We start from the raw sequence: 13,084 nt of genomic DNA on the forward strand, positions 1-13,084 counted from the left end.
ATTCAACCGCAGCCTGGGGTCATGGTCTCTGCTCCCACCGCTCCAAAGTAGCTGTGATCAAAGTCCCTTCATTTCCTCATAAGGAGATGAGCTGGGATCTGCGAGCCGTGGCCGGGGTCAGGGGCTGGGCAGGGGTTGTTGAGCCTCACCGCTGGGGCTCAACTCCTGCGGGCTCGGCTATGCTCTCTGAGCCTTTACGGAGCGTGGGTACCTGCCCAAAAGCAATTACTTGCAGCTCAGACCTTTCTTTGTGGTTAATGTTGGTCTGCATATTATGGGGTGAGCTTAAAAATAAAATTATTTTCCAAGAATTCTCCCCATAAAAAGCTGATTTATGAAGGTTTAATTATGCCCAAGCATTTGCCCTATCCGATCAACTCTTGGAATGCTTTTAAAATGTTTTCATATAGTATATGCACACCACTAGACATTTTTGCAGGCAATATTCTATAGACATCATAATTTCAAGACTTACTGAGTGTAGGAAGAACATTTAAAATTCAACCGGTTCTTTCTATTTTTATTTAATGTATAAATCAGACATAATTCATGCGTAGTTCCTTCCAGGTTTAGACATTTATTGAACACTATGTATGGTTATAAACATTTTGTGGCAGCTGTTTCAAATTTCAGAATAGAAATAGGGAAAAAAAAAAAACTCACATTCTCACTTTTCCAATTTCCTTTGAAAGCTTAAACAAGGAAGCTTCAAATTTTCAACTCCAAAACTGGCAGCTGAAATTAGGGCCTTAGATTGCTCCTTAGAACTAGGACTGGGGACCTTCAGCCCTGCACGTGGCCCTCGGTTACTTTGAGGCAAATCTGTATTATTTAGTTAACTGAAAATGCAGAAATATAGCAGGATCTTTCCAAAACTGCAAGCCACCTAATGCTGGTACTAAGTTAACGAGTGCCCCCAGGAAGCCTATGAAGGGTTTGTCTGCATCTAGAGGAACCTCACTCAGGAGCAGCCTCGTTCTCCAGTCAGTTTTGAAAATGTTATCACGAACCCTGCTTTTCACCACTTAATTTTAAAGGTAAGATGCTGTGAAGTTTTTTACTTTTATTGTAAGGACACAGTGATAATGGAGTTCTTAACAATTTAAACTGGAAAACAAACCTTTGTTGTGCTGACATGCATCAAGAGCATCCCCCATGCTGGTGGTTGGTTCTTGCTCGTCCTGACACTGTCACCAGGTGCTCACAGCTGTCACCGCTCAGCGATCGTGCCCCATGTGGGTGCCCAACACCGTGGTGCTGGCACATGTAATGGCACTGATGGCCATGGTCCTTCATGGGCTCAGCTGAATCTGAGGTGGTCATCTCCTTTCTTTTCCCCACCCTCAAGGTTTTTATGAGGTGATTGACTTTTGAGGCATTTTTCAGCCCTCCACCTTGGCCTAGAGGTGGAGAGAGGCAAACAGGGACACTAATTTTCCAGGTCGCATCAGGAGCCTCTCCCTGTTTTTCATTGTTTCTTTCCTTGTTCAGATGCTACTGCATTTCCTAAAGCAAAAGCAGTCTCTTCCCAGTTCTCCAGGTTGCACTTTTCCAATGACGGGTAATGGCCCATAGGTGCATTGCCAGCTGTTTCTGGGGCCTCCATCCTCAACAGGTGCCAATATTTACAAGTCCATTGCTATTATCCCAACCCTAAATGTGCAGACACCTGGCACCAAGCTGTGTTCCCCCAGCGAGTTGACAACAAACCTGCGACCCCTGTGCCAATGCAGCTCAGCCTTGCTGACAGTGAGGAGCAGTGAGGGAAGGCCGCCATCCCTCGGGAAATAAAGAGCCCAGCTCAGGTCAAACCTAGGTGGGGAGTGCCATTGCTTTTAAGGATGTGTGTGTAGGTGATGGCAGTGAGCCTTGCTGTGGCTTTACATGAAATTCTCCGAAAGACTACACAGGTATCAGAGTTTGTTTATGATAATGAAGGCAAAGTGCCATAAAGCTAGTAAGAATACATCCCAGTAGTGTTTTTTTAGAAGCTTTTCGCCACTTTGGATAAAATGCTGCTGACAAAAATTCAATCTTGAAATCTCCTGCAACTCGCAGATAATTAAGAAATGTTGCTGAGTCACACTCACAGAGGGTAAGTGCCTCCCTGGGGCATGACTGAGAACACCGATGCCTCTTTTGGATGTGTCCCCAAAGGCAGCAGATGCGAGTGATTAAGTAACATGCCCAGTGGCACATTGTCTGCTGACTCATTTGCTGCACTGCTACTGAGATAACAAGCGTCCTACCAAGAAAATTCAAGGCAGAGTTTGGCCAGGACTTTACAAAGAGCTTTTTATATAGACTCAGAATGATGATAAATTTATATAACAAAAGTCACATTGTAGTTCAAGGATTTTTGCTGGAGAGAGGCTGAGTCCTCTGTTTGATACAATGGAAGGAAGCGATGCCATCCAGTGGGACCTGGATGAGCTTGAGAAGTGGGCCCATGTGAACCAAATGAGGTACAAGGCCAAGTGCACGGTGCTGCACCTGGGACGGGGCAATCCCAGACATGAGGACTGGATGGGAGAAGAACTCATTGAGAGCAGCCCTGCAGAGAAGGACTTGGGGGTTCTGGTGGACAAAAAGCCGGACATGAGCCAGCCGTGTGTGCTTGCAGCCCAGAAGGCCAACTGCGTCCTGGGCTGCACTAACAGAGGGGTGGCCAGCAGGGGAGGGAGGGGATTGTGCCCCTCTGCTCTGCCCTTGTGAGGCCCCACCTGGAGAGCTGCGTCCAGGCCTGGGGCCCACAGCACAAGAAGGATGTGGGGCTGTTAGAGCAGGTGCAGAGGAGGGCCACAAAGACTATCAGAGGGCTGGAGCACTTCCTATGAAGAAAGGCTGAGAGAGCTGGGGATGTTCAGCCTGGAGGAGAGAAGGCTGTGGGGTGACCTTATTGCAGCCTTAAAGTCCCCCTTAAAGGGGACTTATAAAAAAGATGGAGAGTGACTTTTTGTTCAATCAGATAATGACAGGACAAGGGGGAATGGTTTTAAACTAAAAGAGGGGAGATTTAGATTGGATGTTGGGAAGAAATTCTTCACTCAGAGGGTGGTGAGGCCCTGGATCAGGTTGCCCAGAGAAGCTGTGGATGCCCCGTCCCTGGAAGTGTCCAAGGCCAGGCTGGATGGGGCTTTGGGCAGCCTGGTCTGGTGGGAGGTGTCCCTGCCCATGGCAGGGGGGTTGGAACTAGGTGGTCTTTAAGGTCCCTTCCAACCCAAACCATTCTGTGATTGCTGTGGAAATTGTCTACTAAAATCAGAGGAGGAGTGAATGTTGTGCCAGCGACTTTTCCATTTGCACTGAGTAAATCCACCTTGTCAGAAATAATTTGGGAGATTATATAAACAGCAGTCTTTCAACGTGAGTAGCCTAAGAGCAAAGGGGAAAGTAGGATTTTGGTGAATGAATGCTACCTGACTGCTTCGGTATGAAATAAAAACACGAAATTAAAAAATGTCATGCCAGCTCCAGTTCCGTGTCTGTCCAACTCTAAATTGTCTTACCTGTTAAGTCAAACATTTTCTGCAAGCCTGATGTCCCAATTCTGTGCAGGCTCCAGTGGTAAAATTCCAGTGTCAGGAGGCAGATGGGAATTAGTGAAATGTTACAGTGATCTGTGCGGAGGGATGCTGAGAGAAAAGGCACAGAAAGGAGCCTGTTGTATTGGAGGTTTTCTGACCTGAGGATGCTGTTCAAATAATGACTTAGGGATGAGAAAAGGAGCTTTCATGCCATTGTGAGATGGGCTATGTACAGACTGGAGGGGGGCGCTCCCCTCCTCTCCTACTCGTTTTACTCAGCCAGAACTGACTAAATGTCACTGACTTGGAGATAAGTAGAAATGATGAATGTTTCTGAAGAGGCTTATGTTGCATTCAGAGGCCTGATGCATTTATGGTTCTGTGAATCTAATTTCACCTTCCTGTAATGTGAACTAAAAGCTTTATTAAAAAGTCCTGAGCCCATCTCGAGCAGGATTTCCTCAAGGGCCAGCTATCACTCATGTAGGCCCTAGTGGAGCAACCACCTCTACTTGCAACTCTTGATTTTTTTTGGGTCCAACTTGAGCTCAGGGTCCTGGGTGCCCCAAAAGGCCCTGCAGTATCCCACCAGGGGTCTGGGTGCCTGTGCTAAGGGCAGCTCCGATCTGCCACAGCCCTGTAGTCAGGGATCAGACTGTTGTGAGCAGTGGGAGAGAAAAGCTGTGAGGTGCCTGCCTGGGGCCTCCCCAGCTTCGCTCAGGAGCTGTGGTTAAGCTCAGGCCCTGCTCGTTGCCTGAGCTACGCTGCAGCCGTGCCTGCACCTGGCCTTCCTCGTCGCTGAGATGGGTGATCGGGCTCATCGCTTGACTGGACCTGCAATAACAAAAAACGTCGTTATTTTTTGATTTTGTGGCTCGACAAGGGAAACAGTAGCTTAAAATATGTAATGTGCAAATGTAATGAGACAGACTGCTGGTAAGACACTTCAGGCCTCAGACACCCTTCTGGAGGACTCCGAAGGGTCTGCTTCCCTCCTCAAACACCTTTGTCCCACCACCATGGCCCCAAACCATGGCACCAGCCACAGCAGCAGCTCTGAGCATCCACACATCGCTTTATAAGAAAACTCAGAAGACAGCCAATATGAGGACCAAGACCAATGGCAGTCACATATCTGTGTTCACATCTATGCTAATGACAGCACTGCCAGCCATGGCTATGCTGTAGCCTTTCTCCTAAATCTGGAGGCCATTTGGAGGGTAACCTCACTGGGCTGGAGACTGCCTCCAGCCTAAAGGCACCACCCCAGGCTCAAAGCATAATAACAGAGCGAAATCTCAATGCTAAAACAATATAATTATCCGAATGGCTAGCATTTACGCAACTCTCTTCACACAGGTCATGGCAGTATTTCAGTTTCTGTTTGCATTCAACACTAGTTTCTTCTTGATTTTGCAGTGATAAGTACCAGAAAGATTAGAGAAGCTTCGTTTCTCTTTTAGGTGTGTCTTCTGCAAAACAGAATTAGTAAAAATCAGTTGAACCCCTCAAGTGGTCTCTTTTCACAGGTGAAAACTGGGATGATCTTGGCTAATGGGAGGTTAAGATCTCTATTAAAATAATCCTTAGTTTCTGTGGCTGATTTTTTGCCCCAATTTGCTTTTCGTCTCCGTCACATATATCTACAGTGAAAGTTGAAAATATCTCAGGAAGAGTGGGTGATGGATGGCTTGTAAAGAAATGCAATGAGACCACAGGAAACTGATGATATGCTTTCTGTGAAAGCCAAGCTACAGGACAAGAGAGGCAATTCACAAGTGGCAGAACAGCTGGCAACTCCAACCCACACCATCTGGATTTGTGTGATTTTATAATATTTATTGTCACTAACTCTGAGAGGAATATGAATAGAGCTGGCTGCAAGTGGAAATGAGCTGGCTTTTCAGTAGACTGAATTGTGCGAGGAGCCTTGGCAGGGACATGTAGCGGGGCGAGCATCTGATACCAGCCGGCCAGCCATGAATTACCACTTTGTTGGTCAGGCTGTGTACACGAAACAACAACAGAAAATTTTCCAGTCAGGCAAGGAAAGCCCTGCTGAAGAAAGTGGTATTTCAAATCTATCATGTGGAGAGCGGAGATATAAAGTTGCCAGATCTCCATCTACGGTTGCCAGCTCACCATCTTTAGTATGAATCTTGTGAGAGCTGCATCATTTCTTCCTTAAAAAAACATCAAGAGATGTGAGATTACTGAAGAGTCTTAAAATTATACTAAAAGCAGACTTTTTGGACCTTATGGTTAAGAAAAAGCTGTGAAGCACCTCTACCTAACAGCCACAGAAAATAGAACAGCCCCAGAGAGCATTTTCTTAAATCGTCTGATTTAAGCCAGTTTGTGGTTTTGGGATTCTCATGTGTGACTGTGGGAGAACTGGAGTTGTCAATGCTGAGCATATTCCTGTAGGTAGCGTGACTACTGCCTCACGAAACTGTTCTCTGGAGGTGCCAGTTTCTTTCTATGATGCTAAAGGGAACAGTACTGCTCCTAACACAGCTATCTGCATTAGAAGCTTGCAGTGAGGCAACACAGAGTTTAGGCTGTTATGTTTCTGTTCTTCATCTGTGAAATGGGATAACGTTTTTCTCCTTCCTGCAGATCAGCCAAAGGATAAATTCCTTGTTTTCTGACACCGTGACTCCTGTGACCTAGTAACTATGTGAAAGCCCAACCTGTACAACTCTTATTTTAGAATACTTTTACTTCTTGTGGGGCATTAGGAAAACTTAAATCTTTTAGTCTGAATTTAGTGAAACCAGAGCTAGAAAGGAAGGCAAATAGTGGTATCTTCCTTCCTCCCTCCCTCCCTCCCTCCCTCCCTCTTCTCCCTTTTATTCTGATTTTTTAACATTTCAGTCTTATGTAGTTTGGGAACTGACCTATTTTTGGTCATTGATTGCAGTAATAAAACAACAGAGAATTGCATGCCATAACATGTGGGACAAAAAAAAAAGAGCATTTTATTCTAATAAATTACTATATTTTCCAAATCTTTTCTTCATCTTTGAAAATCAGATTTTATTTATTTATTTTTTTTAATGGAAAAATACTGGTTCTCTATTCTGGGATTCACTCCACAGCTGAAAACACTGGTATTTGTAGTTCATCAATTTACAAAACCTGTTAGTTCAGCTGAAGAAAAATGTACCAAGGTACTGAATGCCGCAGAAGATAGAGTGCCTGGCTAAGCAGCACACAAAAATGCACCTTATGTAAGGCTCGCGCAGAGCGCAATGTCTCAAAAGAGGAAGGGCAGCCACAGAGAGTGGTGCTGGCTCTTCTGCTCTTAGCTGGCAGAAATAGGTAATAAGACCAGCAGTAGAGAAGAATGCAAAAATCCAGCACTGGCATTAATATGATATTCCTCTAGAAAAGCCTGCAATGACAATGGAAATATCTTCAGCACTGAAGACTACTTTGTAACTAGTATGCCAAGAGGACACTGAGAAGGAGACCAGCTTTCGTAGATCTGTATCATGTTTTGTGGGGGAGATAAGTAAGACGTAAGGAAGGAATCTCAGCAGTTCCTTTCAGCCATACAGTGTGAGCAGGCTGTTCATCCATTGAGAAGGAGGAGTTCGGAGACAGAAACAACAGAGGGATGAAAGAAACAGCCTATGAGAAGTATGCTTGTTTCTCTGAATAGCCCCAGAGCAAAGCAGGTGAGAAGGGCTGCACGGGATATAAGCACCTGTGAAAAGTGGATCCTGAGTGAGGTTTGCAGGTTCAGCCACTCAAAGCAACTGCCTTCATGTTAGAAGATTTGAGAACAGTTTTCAGAAAGAAACACTGTTGAAGTACGTGCTTCATGCAGGTACGTATTCTGCACCCCTTTCTCAAGGTGATGGAAGAGCGCTACTAGAGTAGGAGTGCTGGGAAGGAAACCTTGTAGAAGTAATGCCCTTTCAAATCTCTCTTCTTCCTGCATCAAGTCGTATTGGTCTTCAAGAGAAAGGACCAGGAATTTCTTGGTGCATCACTGGCTTCACCCTCTTTACCAGTTTTTATGTCCCTGCCTGGTGGGACCTCATCATAGCTGACAAACACAGGAGACTTTGAAGCACAACCTAAAGAAGTGAATCCCAGCTGTGCTTGCTGGGCAGGGGACACATCCTGCTCTGAAGGCCCCAGGTGTGTGCACCAGGATCTGCCCCTCCTTGGGGCTTTTCCCCTGTGAGGCTAGATAATACTCAAAAAGTTTCCTTAGGATGTGTTTCTCAAGGGCGTTTTGTACAATGCTGCATCACTGCAAATTCATTCCCTTCATATTGCATTTGGTGGCATTACGATTTGAAATATTCAGGAAAAAGAAAAAAAAAAGAAAAGAGAGAAGACCTATTTTGGAAATGCCAGCATGTGCAGTCAGGGGTGGACATAAAGGCAAGAGCAGCATCTTCTCTTTTTCCCCAGTCAGAAGTGCTCAGCCAGGGCACTGACTGCTCAGCCATGCCCTGGCCCAAGTCCTGAGGTGACAGGCTTCAGAGGACAAGCCGTGCAGGCTGGTGGTGGCAGCTGGCTGTGCTGAGCTTCCCGAAGGTCTCCTGCTCCTCAGCTTCAGTACTGCGGGCCTACTGCATGCATGCCACAGCGCCACGGGAGAGGCTCCGTGTCTAGGTCTTTATGTGTCCTCAGCCGTAAGGCAAAGGGTCGACATGGTCTTGAAACCCTGAACTTCCTATACTCAGAGACACTTCACAGCCAGATAGCATGGTCTGTGTTCCTGAAGGAACAAAAGAGATGTATCTTTTTTTAAAGTGTAACTGTTGAGCAGGCAAATGGAAATGTGACCATTATATAGAACAAAGCATGTAATAAAAAGAACAAATTCTTCAGCTCCTTGGCAGCAAGATTGCATTTAATCATATTCAGCTCTTTTCTCCTTGTCCAGGCATGTCCAGAAAAAATCAATCTTATGATCTACATACCGCAGGAATCTCATTTTTGAATTTAGCTCTCTAAGGAATTCTCTTTTGATCCTTCTGATCAGACAAAAACAATTATTGTGCCTCGAAGCTCTCCCCTGCCACCAGCCTCCAATTAGTCACATCTGATAAAGTTTTTTTCAACGTAAAAATAAGGTCATCTCTTCAGCTGCTTGTGTCTGAATCATGAGCCACTACCGTACCTCATTCACAAAACAGCAGCTCACTCTCCCCAGCCAGCCTGGGGCCTTCTGCATCCAGCTTTTCAAAATCATTACCTTTTAAAAGCCTTGGTGTGGGCTGTAAGAATGCCACTGATTGCATTTTTGTTTGCTTGAGATGTCTCCAGGTGTTATGAGAAGCACACAGGCTATGCTGAGCACTTGAGCGCATGTGTTTCAGTTCACAAATAAGACCATCTGAGACCAGCGGGATACTGACATATCCAAAATTGAGCCTGTACTTAAGTGCTGTGAGTCCAAAACTTTCCCCTCCACCCTTTTCCAGTTTGTTTCTTCTTTTCAGAACTCTGAACTATGTTGTGTGGATTTTATTTATTTATTTTTTTTAATTTTTATTCTACTGTCCTTTCGATTCTGTCAAGCAGAAAGGTCACGGTCTTCACAGTTTTTTGGTTTTCTTGTCTGATTTCAATCAGGCCTCAAAGGCGGCAGCTTCTCACCTGCGTTTGGACAAGATGAAGAGCTATGATGGACATGATGGCACTTGAGCTTGTTGCTGAAGCCCCTCATCTTCTCCCCCCCAACTTCCCCACCCCCTGCGTATCTTTTCCCTTTAGCCAAGTACCAGCAAAGCCTGCCAACCTTTCAAAATAAAATGTTACTGGGGTGTGTGGGTGTTATATTCAAAAAAAGGTCATGAAAAGAAAAAAAAAAAAGAAAGAAGAGGGTAATAAAACAAAACAAAATCTCTTCTCTTTTCATATGCAACCTGGCTCTTCCTCTGTTGTAGGCCAGAGCTGGGCTGGCCAGCCAAGCCTGGGTCACTCCGTGAGGTTGCAGGTCCTCACAGCACTGCCCATGCCATCTGGTGGGATGGACGGGGGTTGGAGAGAGCTCCTACTGCTCCATAGACCACAGAGGTGCAAATCCCTTGCCCTCATGCCTGTGTACAGTATTGCCAGGGAGCCAAAGCAGGAGCTGTACACAGCTAACAGAGGCCGCCAACAGCAGGACCTGGGCTCAGCTTCAAGATCTGAGAACTTCTGGGGTCTTTGGGGGCTCCTGGGAGCTATTTGGAGGTAAAGTTGCAGACAAGTTCATTTGAGGAGGTTTGCTGGGGAGGCTTGCTGGGAGGCTGGCTGCTTGCTAGGGGCCTGGATATGGGGTGCTGTGGAGAGGCTGTCAGGGCCTGCTGCTCATCCCTGGGGGCACCAGTGATGCCAGGGGAAACATGGAACATACAAAGTGTGACTTCGTGGCTCCAGAAGTCGTTGCCAAGGGCTCAGTGGCCTATCTCCTCAACCCTGTCAGTGAGGGGAAAGGCTTGAGGCAGAGTGGCTGGATCCTGCAGGTAGACGATGGATTACACAACTGGTGTCAACAGCAAGGACTCAGCTTCAAGACCTTGGGAGTCTTTCTGAAGGTCAAGGACTCTTTGGAAGAAATAGCATCCCCCTCATCAAGTGGGGCAAAAACATCTTTCCCAACATGCTGGCCAACCCAGTGAGGAGACGTTTGGAACTAGGAGTGATGGGAGAAAGAGATGATGACATACGATCAATGTACCTCACTCACACTTTGAGGAATGTGTGGAGCAACAAGAATGCTGAGATGGCTAAAAATATGACCTGCGAAGAAATATTGAACAGAGAAAAGTCACCTAGATCATGTTTGTGCTGCATATGGCAGCAATACAGTATCCTAAATTGCCACAAACTCCTAAAGCATCAACATATTATCTACAGTTATGTGGACAGCCTATTACATGGAAAACCTCTAGTGACAAGAAAAGAGTTTTTGTTATGTGTTTTGACCCAGTAAAGCAAAACAAACAAAAATGCTGCTACATTCACCTGAGTTCCAGACTGGATAATTGCTTTTTGCTTGTGGCAAGGAAGTGTCCCCCTGGTTTACCAACAATCCCTGGGAAACCTTCATTTGCTTTCAAGTTCCCCATCATTTCGCCACAGCGCTCCCTCCTTGGGACAGAAGGTCAAGGCTTAGAGGTTTGCCAGGCTCCTGATCTTCATCAACAAAGCAGTAAGCACAGATAACATTAATGAGGGAGGAACCAAATATGCGTAGATCCACTGCCTCTCTAGGAAAGCAGGTAGGGAAAATGAAGCAAAGGATTAGTAATGTTATGTGCAAAAAAAAAAAAAAAAAAAAGTGTATTTTTAATTTTTTCTCTGGGGTGAATACCTAGGGGAGTGAAAGATGATGTATTTTTTCTATATTCCGCTGTGGTGGGTTGATCTTGCCTGACTGTCAGATGCTCTCTCACTCTCCTTTCTCAACAGGACAGGGGGGAGAAAATGAAAAAAAAACCTTGTGGGCTGAGATAAGGATGGGGAAATTGCTCACCAATTACAGTCATGAGCAAAACAGACTCAACTTATGGAAGCTTAGTTTTATTATTTTATTGATATTTTTTACTTTTAGGAACGTGGGAGTTGTTCAAAGTTGTTGAAGAAGGTTCACATTCATACACAGTAGCTCAAAGAAGCAGATGTACATATATGTAATTGTACATTGGCTATGTACAATTTGCTATAATGTATGCATGTAGTTGGCCATCATATGTACAACAAATAGAATAGGAAACTTTGTAATAATTCAGCTGATGCATTCCTGTCTTCTTTCTTTTTACAACTGAAGAAGTGTATTCCTGTAAAGATTAGGAAGTAGGATTATTTTTGTGATTTATATATGTGTTTCTCACTTGTCTTCTGAACTTTCATTTTAACATAAATGGGCAGTTGCCTTCATCATCACACAAAAGCAGCCAGTGACCAATAAATAAATGGCTGAGATAAATTCCACAGAATAATTGCAAATTGAGAGTGGGATTCATGCTATTGTTCGGAATCTTCCCTGACCAGGCACTATGTGATGTGAAGATGAAAACAGATTATTTCTGCAGCAGTGAAAGGGAGAGGGAGCTGTATTTGGGACAGCTGCAAATTTGAAAGGGACATTAGGATCAAATAAAAGCGAATTTAAACTCATTTCTGGGACAAAGTGATGAATAAGATAATTCATGAAATCTCTATACACGTTAAGGGAAAACATGGTCCTGAGCAATGTCCTCTAGGTGTCCCTGCTTGATCAGAAGGGTTGGACCAGCTGACCACCAGAGGTCTCTTTCCACCTCAACCGTTCTGATTGTGATTCTGTAATTCTGAGAAATGAGGTGGCAGGAGGGAGCAGCATTGCCAGTACAGATAGCATTGGAATTTATAGGTGATGGGGGAACCCACAGCCACACTGAAACTCCTAGATCAGTGTCAAACCTCATGACAACTCTTCTTAAAGGACTGTTGATGAACAGCCAACTGTCAAACATTCAGAGAAGCCCTACATGATCATATTTAGAGAAGCCCTACATGATCATATCATGCTCTGGGAAACCTTTCCTGATTACTCAATACAGTTTTTTTTTGTTTGTTTGTGGGGAAGTTGTTGGGTGTTTTTTTTTGTTTGTTTTGTTTAATTTTTTGGCAGTTCCTGCCTCCCCTGATTCTTGTTCCTGCCCTTGCCCCTTGACTCCCATTCACTCTTACTTCTGAGGAGACCACAGTAAGCTACTCCCTGCAGTATATGCATCACTGCAGAGAACTAGTTTATAAATTACTCCAAAGATATTATCCTGCACGACAGCTGTAGGACTTTTTGGTGTTTGTGTGTGCTTATCTTTCATTCTTATCACAAATGTCTCCTTGACTTTACATATAGTATGTAAGAGTGCTGTTCTCAAGGTTCTCCATGATATTTCCTTTTTCCAACCAGAAAATTTCATGTGGGTGGGAAAAGAAGACTCAAGACACCTGGATTTCTAGATTTCCAGTGGTCAGTTAAGGACAGGAGCCTCTCAGAACCTACGTAAAGTCCTGATCAATGTCCCTTATACATACACAGCTCAACTCTTTGGTGGACGCACTTGAAAGATGTCAGACGTACAGCTCGTGTGTTGGACAGATGATTGGTACCTCCTCAGCAAGCCCACATAATGGAGGAGACCTCAACCTTACTTTACTTGTCACTCGAGCAGATGTGCGTCAGGGCAGGTACACCCTGGCCGCAGCCAACTCCACGGGCGTCCTCATGAACTTCTGTCTAGGAAATCTGGAATAGAAATATGGCAGGTCCGTAACATAGGTATACGCCATGTAAGTGGCATTTTCAAAAGCAACCACATAACAGCAAAGACCCTCACTTGCACATCCAGGTGTCTGTTTCATCAAAAACAGGATTTAGAGTACATTTTCTCAAAACATTTACATTTTTTTTGTTTTGAGTTTTGCAGTATTTATGGCTGCAGGCTCCCTGAGAACTGCTATTGGTTTGACAGTCAGGGAAATATCACTCAATGCTTTTGCAAAGTATGCACAAGGTCATATCAAGGTATCAGTTTTCGAGCAGGAGCCCTACT

This window comes from Anser brachyrhynchus (genome assembly GCF_964034855.1).
Source record: "Anser brachyrhynchus genome assembly, chromosome: 3".
NCBI lineage: Eukaryota > Metazoa > Chordata > Aves > Anseriformes > Anatidae > Anser > Anser brachyrhynchus.